The 18,715-nt window shown below is 46.6% G+C and overlaps 1 non-coding gene across 1 annotated transcript; it reads left to right on the forward strand.

Annotated features, from left to right (window-relative positions):
* Window positions 1–1,149: 1,149 nt before the first annotated feature.
* On the forward strand, window positions 1,150–1,221 carry trnag-ucc (transfer RNA glycine (anticodon UCC)). Its single transcript has one exon. It is a non-coding gene; the product is annotated as a tRNA-Gly (tRNA).
* Window positions 1,222–18,715: the final 17,494 nt, after the last annotated feature.

An 18,715-nucleotide genomic window follows, 5' to 3' on the forward strand; every position in this document is an offset into this window, starting at 1 on the left:
CGAGATTTCGGACAACCACCTGATGAAGGAGCAGCGCTCCGAAAGCTAGTGCTTCCAATTAAACCTGTTGGTCTATAACCTGGTGTTGTGTGATTTTTAACTTTCTATACCCCAGTCCAACACTGGCATCTCCAAATCATGCCCTCCTGTGAAAACCCCTTACTGCTGACTGACACCTCCCCCTCTTCTACAAAGTAAAAGAGAAACCTGCAAATCTATCAACGGGATCGAACTTCAAATTAATACATATTCCTCGAGAGGGTTCTGCTTCCCGAACTGTTACCCGGAATTCCCTCCTCTCCACAATTACTGCAGCGTGGCCTCAGTCTAATGGTTCCTCTGTTTTTGCCGTTTTTGTTTTCTAAGAAAACTCTTGAGAAGTTTTAGAAACTGAAAGAACTGCAGAATTATGTGGGGCATGGATAGGATAAATAGACAAAGTCTTTTCCCTGGGGTCGGGGAGTCCAGAACTAGAGGGCATAGGTTTAGTGTGAGAGGCGAAAGATATAAAAGCGACCAAAGGGTCAACGCTTTCATCCAGAGGGTGGTACGTGTGTGGAATGAGCTGCCAGAGGAAGTGGCGGAGGCTGGTACAATTGCAACATTTTCCAGGCATTTGGATGGGTATATGAATAGGAAGGGTTTGGAAGGATATGGGCCGGGTGCTGGCAGGTGGGACTAGATTGGGTTGGGATATCTGGTCGGCATGGGCAGGTTGGACCGAAGGGTCTGTTTCCGAGCTGTACATCTCTATCTCGATGACTATGTCTACGCTGTAAATCAGAAACCAAACCCGAAGTCGGTGGTAAAGCTGTATGAAGAGAAATCAGAGTTCACGTTTCGGTCCGGTGAACCTTTCTGAGAACTTGACAAGTTTTAATTGTGTGATCGTTCCAGGGTTGCCCTGGGATTTTCGTGCTATTTCTGTTATTGATTGATTTCAGATGATGAGAAATCCGAAATGCTGCTTTGTGTGTATTAAAAAGTGAGGCGGGGCATCAGGAGACCGATCCACTCAGTAAAACTCGGTCTTTGATGACTTCTCAATTCTAATATTTCACTGCAAAATTTCCAACAAAACAACAACGAAATTTCGATTCAAGAACTATTATGGCACATCAGCTCATTTCTAGAGCGCGTCAGCCTGTAGCGATGGTGGCGTAGTGGTGAGCATAGCTGCCTTCCAAGCAGTTGACCCGGGTTCGATTCCCGGCCATCGCAAGCAGTGCATTTTAACACCACTCCACAACCAAAAGAGCCGATCGATTCAGTGGGAATGAAACACCTCCGTCTGCACATCACATTGAGTCTGCCAGACCTCTGGAGTGCAGACACAACTTTGAAGTTGAGGATGTCCCCAGGAGGATTAAGGAGTCAAGTCGAGCACGGTTCAAAGAAACACGAGTCATGGCAGAATTCCTTGGTTTTCCATCTTATTTCGAAAGAAATGTTTCCGGATTTCACTCATTTCAACATTACTCTCATTTTGTTTTTTGTGAACTACAGCCTAATATCAAGTGAAATCTGGGTGGACAGTTCACAAATATCCAAACAACGTTATTTCTCATATCGAATCGGTAATGTTATTGTTTTAGGTGCAGGTCAGAAATAGGAGGAGTGGACACCAGCTGCTTTTATATTTCCAGTATGAGAAAATGATTCGATAAAACTCTGAGAGATGATAGAAGTGACCACAGAGTGAGTGAAAGTTTAATCCAGGATAAAGTTAAAAATCACACAACACCAGATTACAGTCCAACAGCTTTACTTGGAAGCACTAGTTTTAGGAGTGCTCCGAAAGCTACTTGGACGATAACCTGGTATTGTGTGATTTTGAACTTTGTCCTCCCCAGTCCACCATAGGCTCCTCCACGTCATCATCCGATATAGTCATCATGGATTTGTTAAGGGAAGGTAGTGTCTGATGAAGGTGACTGATTTTCTTTGAAGGATAAAGAATGGATAGAGTGTATCCGATGTAGATCAACCTGATGATAAGAAGGACCATAAGACGCAGTATTTATAGCAAAAGGATTACAGTTTAATGCAGCTGAAATGATATATTAAACACATTTAGGTTAAGCCTTTCATCTTTTATAATGGGTTTACTAGTTTCCGTTCATTAATATAAGAACCTCAGAACCTTTTCAAAGTTATGTTGTCGAGATAACTTCAGGTTGTCTAACAAGAGATGCCATCTCAGCTCAGACAATGCATTAAAGGTGTGAGGTTAAAGTCTGTCTGTGTCCCAATCTTGAGTCAGACTGGTTCTAGCCTCCCAGTCGGAGAGCACTTCAGCGCTCTGTGCCTTTCGGTCTCGGACCCCTGGGTGACAATCCTCCAAGGCAGACTATGGGACAGCCAACAATGCAAAGTGGCCAAGCAGAGGCTGATAGTCAAGTTCGGTACCCATGGGGATGACTTTAACAGGGCACTTTGGTTCATGTCACACGACACGTGACAACACTGCACTGTATACTATTTCACGGACACTCACAAGTACACGCACACACACAAAAGCACACTCCTACCGACCCACACACTATTGCATACCCTCTCTCAAACACAAGCTCTCTCTCATAAACTCACTCAAACACTTCCACATTCACAGCCACTCACGCACATTCTCACAAATTGATACCCCAGTACACTCACACACATGCACCTACACACACTCTCACAGACCCGCATATCCCTACATGCACACACACACACAGACACACACACACACAGCCACACACACCCACACATGCACCCACAAACACACACATGCATGCACCCACACACGCAGACACACACACACACACAGGACACACACCCACACATGCACCCACACACACACATGCAGCCACACACACACGCATGCACCCACACACACACACACACGATCCCTCCCCACACACACAAAGATTCCGGGTTCTCACGACTCTCAGCTGGAGACTATCATTGCCTGCAGACCCGACCTTCATCCCCCCACGACACCATGAAGGGTAACACTTGTTCATGCCCTTACACAGCCGTCTGTGCCCTCCCTTGACCCCGTCCTTTCCATCTTGCCCACCGCCCCTCCATGACGCTCTACCTCCTTCCTGCGCAGGGTTGCTCTGACAATGTCAATTTCACCTCCTTTGTCAATTTCACTTCCTATGTCAATTTCACCGCAATACGTTTTCTTTTTCCCCTCACGAACCGGGATCACCCTACGCTGTGCTTGCTGACCCCACCCCCTACGTTTGCCTTCCCGGATAGCGCTTTGTGTTTCGTTGGACCCCCGGGAGTAGCTGCGGACGTTCTGCTCAACCCTGAGCGGATAACACTGTTCTGCTCGGAGACAGGGAGGTCTGCAGATGCTGGAGCCCGAAACATCGATTTCCCTGCTGTGCGTTTCCAGCAACACACTCTCGACACTGTTCTGCCACGACCCTGTCTCGGTTGCACACAATCCCATTCATCATTAAGGCGCCACGGCATCCCAAGGACTTGGGACCCATGGGAACTAAATGATGACAGCGGCCTCAGCACTCTGCACCCCCTGACCTTGGAAAGCCCATCTTGGTTCAGGTTACCTATCTAGGGCAGGGAGGGTTTTGCGTGCACTGCCTTCCCACATCAGTGGAAGCGACCTTCACTAAACAGCTGCCCATGACTACCCCTTGCTGTGAAGTTAAACATCACACAACACCAGGTTATAGTCCAACAGATTTAATTGGAAGCTCGAGATTTCGGACAACCACCTGATGAAGGAGCAGCGCTCCGAAAGCTAGTGCTTCCAATTAAACCTGTTGGTCTATAACCTGGTGTTGTGTGATTTTTAACTTTCTATACCCCAGTCCAACACTGGCATCTCCAAATCATGCCCTCCTGTGAAAACCCCTTACTGCTGACTGACACCTCCCCCTCTTCTACAAAGTAAAAGAGAAACCTGCAAATCTATCAACGGGATCGAACTTCAAATTAATACATATTCCTCGAGAGGGTTCTGCTTCCCGAACCATTACCCGTAATTCCCTCCTCTCCACAATTACTGCAGCGTGGCCTCAGTCTAATGGTTCCTCTGTTTTTGCCGTTTTTGTTTTCTAAGAAAACTCTTGAGAAGTTTTAGAAACTGAAAGAACTGCAGAATTATGTGGGGCATGGATAGGATAAATAGACAAAGTCTTTCCCCTGGGGTTGGGGAGTCCAGAACTGGAGGGCTTAGGTTTAGTGTGAGAGGCGAAAGATATAAAAGCGACCAAAGGTGCAACGCTTTCATCCAGAGGGTGGTACGTGTGTGGAATGAGCTGCCAGAGGAAGTGGCGGAGGCTGGTACAATTGCAACATTTTCGAGGCATTTGGATGGGTATATGAATAGGAAGGGTTTGGAAGGGTATGGGCCGGGTGCTGGCAGGTGGGACTAGATTGGGTTGGGATATCTGGTCGGCATGGGCAGGTTGGACCGAAGGGTCTGTTTCCGAGCTGTACATCGTTTTTTTAAATTTCAAAATATACTCTATTCATGTAAATAAATCTCTGGTAGTTGTCCAATTTTTCCATGTTGTTCATAGTTATGTACATTGCATGTCTTAACATGACAAAGAACAAATTGAATGAATCGAATTCACAGTTATCGTATTAACAGTTACCTTTATGAACTACCCAGTCTCTTGGTATTTGGCTGTGGCTTCAGCGGAACCCACCTACTGAGTGCCTGCCCTGTTATATGAAAGCAAATGAAACTTCTTTAACCCCCAGTTTTTGGGGTTACCATTGCCCATTTGATTATCCTGTCTCTGGGGTAGCTTGTCTACATCCCCATGGTAAGCACGAACTCCTGGACCTTCGCTGGGCTGAGGTAGCTATCCAGCTCCTCACTGGGGTCATTTACCCGCTCTGGTGTCATTGAGCCAAGGCAGGGCTCTCCCTGTCCAGTTCTGTGTCTGACAATGGGACTGTCAGAGGATCACAGCTCTCGGTTGCCTGCAGTTGTGGGGCAGTGGGTACCCCCTGGTTCTCACTAGGTGGAGGTTGGACTTCGGGGGGTCCGTTGTTTCCTGGTTGGGAGGAAATGCCCTCCTTTTTACCGACAGCGCTCTGTCTCTTCTTCTGGTGGTGATGGCCTTCTTTGCGTCCATCTTACCCCTCCGAAGAGCTGGCCGTCCCTCCCTCGTGCAGCTGTCTTTTCCCCTTTAGCTGGGAGGCTTTGGGGACTTGGCAAGATTTCCTCTTCCTGTTTTTAACAGGTATCGACTCCTCTGCCTGCTTGATTACCTCCTCCTCCTCCATTTCTTCCATCTGCCCGGCTAGAGCGAGGATCAACTGCTGTGTCTCTCCACTGGATGCCGCCTCCTCCACTCCAGCCTGTTCTTCTTTCTGGGTGTCACCAGACTCCGTTTCCCTGCTGTCTGGGTGGACCTTACTGGTCTTTGGGGGTCCACGGCTCACATTGCCACGTCCAGCCATCTGTGCGTAAGTGGGGCCCCCCGTCTTGGGCAGGTCTTATACATATGGCCCGCCTCTCCGCACAGGTTGCAGCCCTTTTCTTCCTGACAGTCCTTAGTCAAGTGACCCTCCTGTTTGCAGTTCCTGCAGATGGTCACTTTGCAATCCGCCGCCACGTGTCCCGACTTCCCGCAGGTTCGGCACACTTTCGGCTGCCCTGCATATGTCAGGTAGTCTCTGCTCCCTCCAATTGCGAAGCTCGAGGGTGGGTGGAGGATGTTCCCACTATCATCGGCCCTCAGAGTTACCCTGAGCTGCCGCTTACTGGTCCAGATCCCAAAGGAGTCGATCACATCAGTGGCTTCTCCCTCAACTTGGACGTACCTTCCCAGGAAGGTCAGGACATCAGCTGCTGGAACATAGGGGTTGTACATATGGATTGTAACAACCCGATTCCTCTGTGCAGGAAGCACACACAATGGGGTCGCCGACAAGATGGAAAACAGCGGCTCCCCTTCCTTCTCCTTGAAGACCTTCAGGAGCTGTTCGCACTGCTTCACACTTCTGAAGGTCACAATGAAGTAGCCTGCCCCAGGGAAATCCTGCAGGCAGTACACGTTTTTTTTATTTCAAAAATATACTTTATTCATAAAATGATTTGATGGTCTGTACATTTGATCATGCCATACATATGTCCACATTTACAAACACAGATTCGAATTTATCCTTGTTATTTTCAATCCTTTGCATTTTTCAATCTTGTCCATATATTTGGCTGAGGCATCAGCAGAGCCCAAAAAAAAACGTCCGCATGGGCCCCCTGTTCTTCTTTAGGCAGGCCGATCTTACATGATGGTCATACCCCACCGCGCCTTGGCAGCAGCTGCCCCAAGCTTCAGCGCGTCCCTCAACACGTAGTCTTGGACCTTGGAATGTGCCAGTCTGCAACACTCGGTCGGGGGCAACTCCTTCAGCTGGAAGATCAACAGGTTTCGGACCGTCCAGAGAGCGTCCTTCACCGAGTTGATGATCCTCCAGGTGCAGTTAATGTTCGTCTCGGTGTGAGTCCCGGGGAACAGGCCGTAGAGCACGGAGTCCCACGTCACGGCGCTGCTCGGGACGAACCTCGACAAGCACCACTGCATTCCTCTCCAGACTTCCTCTGCATAGGCACATTCCAGAAGGAGGTGTGTGACAGTCTCGTCCCCCCCGCAGCCACTTCGAGGGCAGCGTGCGGTGCGGCAGAGAGTCCGGGCGTGCATAAAGGATCTCACAGGCAGAGCCCTTCTCACCACCAGCCAAGCCACGTCTTGGTGCTTGTTGGAAAGTTCTAGCGATGAGGCATTCTGCCAAATGGCTTTCACAGCCTGCTCAGGGAACCGCTCGACAGGATCCGCCCTCTCCTTTTCCCGAAGGGTCTCAAGGACGCTACGTGCTGACCACTTCCTGATGGACTTGTGGTCAAAGGTGTTTTTCCTCATAAATTTCTCCACGAAGGACAGGTGATACGGAACGTTCCAACTACTCGGAGCGTTCCACAGCAGCGAGGCCAGGCCCATCCTTCGCAACACCGGGGACAGGTAGAACCTCAGTACGTAGTGACACTTGGTGTTTGCGTACCAGGGATCCACGCACAGCTTGATGCAGCCACACACAAAGGTGGCCATCAGGGTGAGGGTGGCATTGGGCCGTGTTTTTTCCCCCATTGCACCGGTCTTTGTACATTGAAGGTCACATTGAAGTAGCCTGCCCCAGGGAAATCGTGCAGGCAGTACACGTCCACAGCATCCCAACAGGACCTTCTTGATAAACAGGGTGCGATCAAGCGGCATACGATCCTCAATCTTCTTCACAGTCACCCTGACTGTGTTTCGAACCCCCTGCCCAGGGCTGCGGGCAGCTGTCGAGACCATAGCTCTGAGGTTGGCTGGTCCCTGAATGGCGTTAGGCCGAAGCCAGCATGAAGATCCACAAAGAGCAGGTCAGCACAACCAAACACTCCTCCAACGTCCAATCACGATCCAGCAATGGTCTCCAGCAGCTCCGACGACTCGCAACACAATCCCCGTGCTACTTTCCCCGCTAGCAAACGTCTGCTGCGTCGAACCGACAACACTCGAGCAGTATCTCTTCCACTGGTCCTCAGGAACGACACATATTCCGAGCCAATCCGAGCTGTACATCTCTATCTCGATGACTATGACTACGCTGTAAATCAGAAACCAAACCCGAAGTCGGTGGTAAAGCTGTATGAAGAGAAATTAGAGTTCACGTTTCGGTCCGGTGAACCTTTCTGAGAACTTCACAAGTTTTAATTGCGTGATCGTTCCAGGGTTGCCCTGGGATTTTCGTGCTATTTTTGTTATTGATTGATTTCAGATGATGAGAAATCCGAAATGCTGTTTTGTGTGTATTAAAAAGTGAGGCGGGGCATCAGGAGACCGATCCACTCAGTAAAACTCGGTCTTTGATGACTTCTCAATTCTAATATTTCACTGCAAAATTTCCAACAAAACAACAACGAAATTTAGAGTCAAGAACTATTCTTGCACATCAGCTGATTTCTAGGGCGCTGCTGGCTGTCGCGATGGTGGTAGAGTCGTGAGCGTAGCTGTCCTTCCAAGCAGTTGATTTGGGTTTGATTCCCCGCTATCGCAAGCTGTGATCTTTGAACCACTCAACAATAAAAAGCAAAAAGAGCCGGTGCAGGGCAGCTGCTGCAAGATGTGTCAGAGTGTCAACACAGATACCACCGTTGCACGTGGGGACACAACCACCATGTATGCGGCAGGTACTTGGCCAACATTGTCTATCTCAGAAGCTGCAGGCAAGGATACCCTGAGGCATGGGACATTAGTGAGATCAAGCAGATGCTACGATACCGCACAACAATGGCAGCTGTGTTCCCTCCCATTCGGAGAACACTTCAGCAGTCCAGGACATTTGGCTTCAGACATTTGGGTGACTGTTCTCCCATTGTTGGGGCAGGCAACAATGGAAAGCAGCTGAACAGATGCTGATAGTCACATTTGGCACCCATGGGTATGGAGTCAACTGGGATTTTGGGTTCAAGTCACTCTACAGGTGACCCAACTGCAATTTCCACTCTCTCACATATATTCACAAACACACACGCACAAAAACACACTCCTACAGACCCACACACTCCTATGAGACCCACACGTTCCTATAGACCCACACACTCCTATAAGACCCACACACTCATGCAGACCCTCTGTCATACACAAGCTGTCTCTCATAAGCTCATACATACGCCCCTCATACTCACACCCACTCACACACTCTCTCACAGCCTTATACCCAGTCACTCACACTCATGCACCTACACTCACTCTCTCACAGACACTCACATCCTTACATACACACACACACACACACACGCTGTCTTCCTTGTGCACACACATACACACACATATGTTTGTGGGGTGAATTTGTACTTGCAGAATTATAGTTATTTTGCTCGAAATCTGTATAAATCCATGTAAGATTCTGTACACTGGGACACAGTCAGACCTTAACTTCACACCGTCATGTATTATCTGAGTTGGAATGGCACCTATTTTTAAAGATATGTTGGGAATGTAATTTTAAAAATGTTCTGGGATTTACATATGAAAGAAACTAACATCATCATTCTAAAAGATGAAAGATTAATCTAAATTGTTTAATATTACATTCCATGACACTGCAATCCTGTTGCTATGAATCCTGTGTTTTATAATTCTGCCCCACAACCACCTGATGTAGAAGCAGAGCTTTGAAAACCTGTTGGACTATACCCCGGTGTAGTGTGATTTTTAATGTTGTCCACCCCAGTCCAACAGCGCCACCTCTGAATCATGAGTTGGAAAGGTTTAGAGGGATATGACCAAATGCTGGCAAATGGGAAATGTTCAAGCACATGCGGGTGGTTCAAGTTGAGTTTGGGAACATGGTCAGTGTAGTTTGGTTGGACCCAAAGATCTGTTTCCATGCTGTATGATACTATAATTCTAAAGCACTGGAAATTATCCAGCTGTGACTCCAACTCTCCCTCTCTTTTACAAAGTAAACGAGAAAATTACAAATTCACCCTTTAAACTTAGATGTGTGCACGTGCAGGAGAGAGAGAGTGAGCGCGTGTGTATGAGTGTGTGCATGTGGGTGTGAGTGCATGTGTGAGAGAGTGTGTGCATGCATGTGTGTAAGCTTGGGAAAGTACATGTGTGAGTGTGATGGGGTATAAGCCTGTGAGAGGGTTATAAGATGATGCATGGCTTAGAAACAGTGGACACTGGGAATTTGTTTCTGTTAGGCGGGGAGATTAGGACTCATGGGCACAGCCTTAGAATTAGAGGGAGGGGCAATTTAGAATAGAAATGAGGAGTATTTCTTCAGTCAGAGAGTGGTGGGCCTGTGGAATTCATTGCCAAGGAGCACAGTGCAGGCCAGGACGTTAAATGTCTTCAAGGCAGAGACGGATATATTCTTGATCTCACAAGGAATTAAGGGCTACAGGGAGATTGTGGGTAAGTGGAGTTGAAATGTCCATCAATAATGATTGGATGGCGGTGTGGACTCGATGGGCCGAATGGCCTTACTTACACTCCTATGTCTACATGTCTTATGATCTTAAAACACATTGATGAAGGAAGAGCAGTGGATGTGTGATTTTAACAAGGCATTTGAAAATGTTCCCCATGGGATGCTCATTCAGAAAGTAAGGAGGTATGGAATACAGGGAGATTTGGCTGTCTGGATACAGTACTGGAAGGCCCATAGAAAACAGAGAGTGCTAGAAGATGGAAAATATTCACCCTGAAGCTCAGTGACCAGTACTGTTCTGCAGGGATCCGTTCTCCTGTTTGTGATTTTTATAAGTGACTTGGGTGAGGCAGTGGAAGGGTGGGTTAGTAAGTTGCTGATGACATGAAGGTTGGTGGAACAGTGGATAATGGCTGTTGTAGATTGCAACGGGACATTGACAGGATGCAGAACTGGGCTGGGAAATGGCAGATGGAGTTCAATCTGGAAAAGTGTGAAGTGATTCACTTTGGAAGGTCGAATTGGAATGCAGATTACAGGGTTAAAGGCAGGATTCTTGCCAGTGTGAAGGAACAGAGTGATTTGGGGTTCACATCGAGAGATCCTTCAAAGTTGCCACCCAAGTTGTTAAGAAGGTGTATGGGGTGTTGGCTTTTATGAGCAGGAGGACTGAGTTTAAGAGCCGTGAGGTTATGCTGCAGTTCCATAAAGCCCTGGTTAGACCACACTTGGAATATTGTGTTCAGTTCTGGTCATCTCATTATAGGAAGGGTGTGCTTTAGAGAGGGTGCAGAGGAGATTTACTAGGATGCTGCCTGGACTCAACTTGAACCACTCGCATGTGCTTGAAAATTTCCCATTTGCCAGCATTTGGTCATATCCCTCTAAACCTTTCCAACTCATGATTCAGAGGTGGCGCTGTTGGACTGGGGTGGACAACGTTAAAAATCACACTACACCGGGGTATAGTCCAACAGGTCTATTCGGAGGCACTAGTTTTCAGAGCTCTGCTTTAAACCAGGTGGTTGTGGGGCAGAATTATAAAACACAGGACTCATAGCAACAGGATTGCAGTGTCATAGAACATAATATTAAACAAATTTAGATTAATCTTTAATCTTTTAGAATGATGATGCTAGTTTCAATTCTTTCATATGTAAATCCCAGAACATTTTTAGAATTACATTCTTAAGATACCTTTAACAATGGGTGCCATCCCAACTCATATTATACATGAAGTGCATGTGTGTGTACGTGCAAGGGAGACTCTGTGCATGTGCGTGTGTGTATGTCGGGATGTGCGTGTCTGTGAGAGAGTGTGTGTAGATGCATGAGTGTGAGTGACTGGGTATAAGTCTGTGAGAGAGTGTGTGAGTGGGTGTGAGTATGAGGGGCGTATTTATGAGCTTATGAGAGGCAGCTTGTCTATGACAGAGGGTCTGCATGAGTGTGTGGGTCTTATAGGAGTGAGTGTAGATTTTAACTGAGTGTATGGGTCTGCAGGAGTGTGTTTTTGTGCGTGTGTGTTTTTGCATATATGTGAGAGAGTGGAAAATGCAGTGGCGTCACCTGTAGTATGACTTGAACCCAAAGTCCCAGTTGAGGCCATTCCCATGGGTGCCAAATGTGACTATCAGCGTCTGCTCAGCCGCTTTCCATTGTTGCCTGCCCCAACAATGGGAGAATGTCTGAAGCCGAATGTCCTGGACCGCTGAAGTGTTCTCCGAATGGGAGGGAACACCCCTGCCTGGTGATTGTTGTGCGGTGTCGTAGCATCTGCTCGATCTCACTAATGTCCCACGCCTCAGGGTATCCTTGCCTGCAGCTTCTGAGATAGACAATTTTGGCCAAGTACCTGCCGCAGACATGGTGGGTGTGTCCCCACGTGCAATGGTGGTATCTGTGTTGACACTCTGACACATCTTGCAGCAGCTGCCCTGACAGGGTTATATGGTGTCATGGTCAATGTGGTCCTGAAGGCTGGGCAGATTGCTGTGAACAATGATCTGTTTGAGGTTTGGTGGCTATCCAAAGCTGAGCAGTGGAGGCAGAGGGAAGGTCTTGGCGAGGTGCGCATCCTCATCGATAATGTGTTGCAGTCTGCGAAGAACATGGTATAGTCTTTTGTTTCTGACCTGCACCGTCCAACACAAGGGCAACAATTATTGTCTGTTCTCTCATTCTCTCTGATCAGGGAACTTCATTGTTCCACAAGTTAGTGACCACTACTGGCCACAAGTGGGAATTGCAACCAACCCGCAGAAATATTCAAGAGTCTGTCAAGGTGAATGAAGTGAGCAAAACAGATTCTGTCTGTGCACGACACAATCAGATTGGTGTACATTTCAATTAAAAAATAAAATTGCCAATTCGATGTAATAAATAACGTTGTTTAGATATTTGTGAACTTCCCACCCACATTTCACTTGATATTAAGTTGTATTTCACAAAAAAAACTGAGAGTAATGTTGAAAGGAGTGAAATCCGGAAACATTTCTTTTGAAAGTTAAATACCAAGGAATGCTGCCCTGACTCCAGTCTATTTGAACCGTGTATTGACCTGACTCCTTAATCCGCCAGTGCGCATCCTCAACTTCAAAATTGTGGTTGCACGACAGAGGTCTGGCAGACTCAATGTCATGTGTAGATGGAAGTGTTTAATTACCACTGAATGCACCGACTCTTTTTGTTTTTTATTGTTGAGAGGATTAAAGTTGACAGCTTGCGATGGCTGGGAATCGAACCCGGGACAACTCTTTGGAAGGCAGCCATGCTCACCACTATACCACCATCGCAATAGCCAACCGCACTCTAGAAATCAGCTGATGTGCAAAAATAGTTGTTGACTCTAAATTTCGTTGTTGTTTTGTTGGAAATTTTGCAGCGAAATGGTAGAATTGAGATTTACTGTGAGGGTCGGTCACATGATGCCCTGCCTCACTTACACACAAAGCAGCATTTCGGATTTCTCATCATCTGAATTCAATCGATAACGAAATTAGCAAGAAAATCTCAGGGCAACCGTGAAACCATCACACAATTAAAACTTGTGAAATTCTCAGAAACTTGGCAGAACAGTGTTGAGAGTGTGTTGCTGGAAACGCACAGCAGGGAAATCGATGTTTCAGGCTCCAGCATTTGCAGACCTCCCTGTCTCCGAGCAGAACAGTGTTATCCGCTCAGGTTTAAGCAGAACGTCCGCAGCTACTCCCGCGGGTCCAACGAAACACAAAGCGCTATCCAGGAGAGCAAACGTTGGGGGTGGAGTCGGCAAGCACAGAGTAGGGTGATCCCGGTTCGTGAGGGGAAAAAGAAAACGAAGTGCGGTGAAATTGACAGAGGAAGTGAAATTGACATAGGACGTGAAATTGACATTGTCAGAGCAACCCAGCGCCGGAAGGAGGTAGAGGGGCATGGAGGGGCGGTGGGCAAGATGGAAAGGACGGGGTCAAGGGAGGGCACAGACGGCTGTGTAAGGGCATGAACAAGTGTTAACCTTCATGGTGTGGTGGGGGGATGAAGGTCGGGTCTGCAGGCAATGATAGTCTCCAGCTGAGAGTCATGAGAACCCGGAATCACTGTGTGTGTGTGGGTCTGTGTGTGGGTGTCGCTGCATGTGTGTGAGTGGCTGCATGTGTGGGTGTGTGTCCTGTGTGTGTGTCTTTGTGTGGGTGCATGTGTGAGTATGTGTGGCTGTTTGTGTGTGTCTGTCTATGTGTGTGGCTGCATGTGTTGGTGTCTGTGTGAGTGGGTGTCTGTGTGTGTGGGTGCATGTGTGGGTGGGTGTGGCTGTGTGTGTGTCTGTGTGTGTGTGCATGTAGGGATATGCGGGTCTGTGAGAGTGTGTGTCGGTGCATGTGTGTGAGTTTACTGGGGTATCAGTGTGTATGAAGGTGCGTGAGTGGCTGTGAATGTGAAAGTGTTTGAGTGAGTTGATGAGAGAGAGCTTGTGTTTGAGAGAGGGTATGCATGTGTGTGTGGGTCGGTAGGAGTGTGCCTTTGTGTGTGTGCGTGTGCTTGTGAGTGTACGTGAAATAGTATACAGTGCAGTGTTGTCACGTGTCGTGTGACATGAACCAAAGGGCCCCGTTAAAGTCATCTCCATGGGTATCGAACTTGACGATCAGCCTCTGCTTGGCCACTTTGCATTGTTGCCTGTCCCATAGTCTGCCTTGGAGGATGGTCACCCAGGGGTCCGAGACCGAAAGGCACAGAGCGCTGAAGTGCTCTCCGACTGGGAGGCTAGAACCAGTCTGACTCAAGATTGGGACACAGACAGACTTTAACCTCACACCTTTAATGCATTTTCTGAGCTGAGATGGCATCTCTTGTTAGACAACCTGAAGTTCTCTCGACAACGTAACTTTAAAAAGGTTCTGAGGTTCTTATATTAAAGAACGGAAACTAGTAAACCCATTATAAAAGATGAAAGGCTTAACCTAAATGTGTTTAATATATCATTTCAGCTGCACGAAACTGTAATCCTTTTGCTATAAATACTGCGTCTTATGGTCCTTTTTATCATCAGGTTGATCTACATCGGAAACACTCCATCCATTCTTTATCCTTCAAAGAAAATCAGTCACCTTCATCAGACACTACCTTCCCTTAACAAATCCATGATGACTATCTCGGATGATGACGTGGAGGAGTCTGTGGTGGACTGGGGAGGACAAAGTTCAAAATCACACAATACCAGGTTATCGTCCAAGTAGCTTTCGGAGCACTCCTAAAACTAGTGCTTCCAAATAAAGCTGTTGGACTGTAATCTGATGTTGTGTGATTTTTAACTTTATCCTGGATTAAACTTTCACTCACCGTGTGGTCATTTCTATCATCTCTCAGAGTTTTATCGAGTCATTTTCTCATACTGGAAATATAAAAGCAGCTGGTCTCCACTCCTCCTATTTCTGACCTGCACCTAAAACAATAACATTACCGATTCGATATGATAAATAACATTGTTTGGATATTTGTGAACTGTCCACCCAGATTTCACTTGATATTAGGCTGTAGTTCACAAAAAACAAAATGAGAGTAATGTTGAAATCAGTGAAATCCGGAAACATTTCATTCGAAATAAGATGGCAAACCAAGGAATTCTGCCATGACTCTAGTTTCTTTGAACCGTGATCGACTTGACTCCTTAATCCTCCTGGGGACATCCCAACTTCAAAGTTGTGTCTGCACTCCAGAGGTCTGGCAGACTCAATGTGATGTGCAGATGGAGGTGTTTCATTCCCACTGAATCGATTGGCTGTTTTGGTTGTGGAGTGGTGTTAAAATGCACAGTTTGCGATTGCCGGGAATCGAACCCGGGTCAACTGCTTGGAAGGCAGCTACGCTCACATCCAAATCATCTATGGAAATGACAAAAAGTAGTGGACCCAGCACCGATCCTTGAGGGACTCCACTGGTCACAGGCCTCCTGTCTAAAAAACAACCACCCAATGCCACCCTCTGTCTTCTGTCCTTGAGCCAGTTCTATATCCAAATGGCTAGTTCTCCCTGTATTCCATGTGACCTAAATTTGCTAACCAGTCTCCCATGGGGAACCTTGTCGAACGCCTTACTGAAGTCCATATAGATTACATCTACCACTCTGTCCTCGTCAATCCTCTTTGTTACTGCTTCAAAAAAACTCAATCAAGTTTGCCTGACTTGATTTCTCACACACAAAGCCTTGTTGACTATCCCTAATCAGTCCTTGCCTTTCCAAATACATGTACATCCTGTCCCTCAGGATTCCCTCCAACAACTTGCCCACCACTGAGGTCAGGCTCACCAGTCTATAGTTCCCTGGCTTGTCTTTACCACCCTTCTTAAACAGTGACACCACGTTCGCCAATCTCCAGTCTTCCGGCACCTTACCTTGACTATCGATGATGCAACTATCTCAGCAAGAGGCCCAGCAATCACTTCTCTACCTTCCCACAGAATTCTCGGGTACACCTGATCAGGTCCTAGGGATGTATCCACCTTTAACCATTTCAAGACCTCCAGCACTTCCGCCTCTGTAATCTCGACATTTTGCAAGATGTCACCATCTATTACCCTGCAGTCTATGTTTTTTTTTATTTTATTAAACAATACGCAGTTTGCTAAAGAATTAACATTAACAGCTGTACACAGAGAAACAGCAATTTTACGAGGGAAAAGAGTGGCAGAGCCAGGCCCCAACCCAACCAGATCAACCAGTTTTCAGGGAAATGGGGACAAACCTCAAATCCCACTTTCAATCATTACAAAACACTACCAATAATATTTGTACATATAAGACAGTCCAATTATGTTTTAAAAATGTATACAATATAGACCACAAGCAACCCACCATTCCCTCCCACCTTCCAGCCACTCTAAAGGCAGCCTGCCCCTACACCCCTTCCAGCTCTCAGTCCACCCTGACACACCTTCCGGCCTCCTCTAGGACAGCCCACCCTGGTTTGTTCCCCTTGTATCAGACGGTTCAAGTTAGAAATAATGAGTGGAGACCAGCTGCTATTATATTTCCTGTGGTGAGAAAATGATTGGAATATCTCTGAGGTACAATAGAAATGATCAAATAGAGTGTGAAATTTTAATCCAGGAGAGTCAGCATGGACTCGTTAAGAGAAGATCGTGACTGATGAACTGAACTGATTATCTTTGAAGGAACAAGATTATTAATTGAGGTAGCATTTGTGATGTAGGTCAAACGGATCACAGGAATAGTGATATATGTTCTTGGCTGAAATAGCTCAGTTGTGAGAACTTTAGCCTGAAGATCTGACCTGGTTCAAACCTGGTGTTGGACAAGAGTTGATTTGGTTTTTACTGACACAATGACAATGCTTCTTTCTTTGCTATAAACTGTCTCTAGTTCCATGACCCCATGTAACAGTGTGGTAGCAAGGTAAAGTAACAGGTTAGATTGATAATGACACCAAAGTGAAAGGTAATGATGGACTCATATTTGCATGATTGGAAAGTTGGTTTCGAAACAGAGGAACAAGTACGGGCTGTTTTGCCCCTGGAGCATATTCCACCATTCAAAAGCCAGATCCATGGCCTAACTCCATATGCCTTGGGCCTATATTTCTTGAAACCCTTGCTTTTATAAATGTTTATCTCAGATTTCAATTTAACAATTGAATGAGGAACAACCACCCATTTGAGGAAGAGAATTCAATTCTCCTGAAGTCTTGTGTGACTAAGTGCTTACCACCGTCCCTCGTGAATGGCCTGGCCCTAATTCTTACACTATGCCCCTGTTTCTAGAATCTTTAACCAGTGGCAAAAGTTATCTCTATCAACTCTGTCTTTTCCTGTTAATTTGCTGAAGAGCTCAATAAACTCATTCCTGAACCATCTAAATTCTGGAGAATAAAAGCCATTTTGATTAAATTGATTGCATATCTTGACCCCTGAATCCCAGGTATCATCCTTGTAAACCTATGTTGAACTCCCACCAGAGCTAAAACAGTCTTCCTAATGTATGATGCCCAGCTCTGCTCACAGTACTCTAATTGGGATGTAACTAGGATTTTCCATACCATATGCATCCCCTTACTCCAGCTTTTTAGATTTGAAGGCCAGCATTCCATTAGCTGCCTTGATTATTTTCTGAAACTGAACCTCAAGATCTTGTTGGACGTTCACTGCATTAAACAAATTGCCTTCTAAAAATAATCCTCATCTATCCTTGTTCGAACCAAATGGGTAATTTCACATTTGTTTGCATTGAAATCCATCAGTCTCAGCTTTGCCCATTCACCTCATCTATTAATATTATGCTGTAATTTGATTACACTTGCTCCAATTTTGCCCAATTTTGTGTCTTCAGCAACCTTGGATATTTGATTATTGGTACCATTACCAAATTGTTAATGAAATGGCGAATAATTGAGGGCCCCACCACAGATCCCTTTGGGACATCACTAGCCACAACCTTCCAGTTTGTTTACTTAACAAATATTCTGACTCCCTGTTTGCTGTGACAACTTAGAGCAGATGAGCTGAGGTTGATAGCCAAGTTGGGCACCCATGGGGATGACCTTCAACTCGGACCTGGGGTTCACGTCACACTGCAGATGACCCCAGTGCACTATAAACTCTTACACAAGCACACGCACACACACACTTACATACACACACTCACACAGATCCTCTCTCATACATACGCTCTGTCTCATTCACTCTCTCTCTGTCTCTCTCTCTTTCTCTCTTTCCCTCAGTCGATTTCTACTCCAAAACAATCTACAACCTCATCGCTTGACATATCCCACACTCAACCCCTTCCCATCACACCAGGACTTTAAGCCTGTTTCAATGAAGATTGCAGTTGAAAATTGTGTTGCTGGAAAAGCGCAAAAGGTCTGGCAGCATCCAAGGAGCAGGAGAATCGACGTTTCGGGCATGAGCCCTTCTTCAGGAATGAGGATGGTGTGCCAAGCAGGCTAAGATAAAATGGAGGGAGGAGGGACTTGGGGGAGAGGCGTTGGAAATGCGATAGGTGGAAGGAGGTTAAGGTGAGGGTGATAGGCCAGAATTGGGGGTGGGGGCGGAGAGGTCAGGAAGAAGATTGCAGGTTAGGAAGGTGGTGCTGACTTTGAGGGATTTGACTGAGACAAGGTGGGGGGAGGGGAAATTAGGAAACTGGAGAAATCTGAGTTCATCCCTTGTGGGTGGAGGGTTCCTAGGTGGAAAATGAGGCGCTCTTCCTCCAGCCGTCATGTTGCTATGGTCTGGTGATGGAGGAGTCCAAGGACCTGCA

Source organism: Chiloscyllium punctatum, chromosome 15 (genome assembly GCF_047496795.1).
Source record: "Chiloscyllium punctatum isolate Juve2018m chromosome 15, sChiPun1.3, whole genome shotgun sequence".
NCBI lineage: Eukaryota > Metazoa > Chordata > Chondrichthyes > Orectolobiformes > Hemiscylliidae > Chiloscyllium > Chiloscyllium punctatum.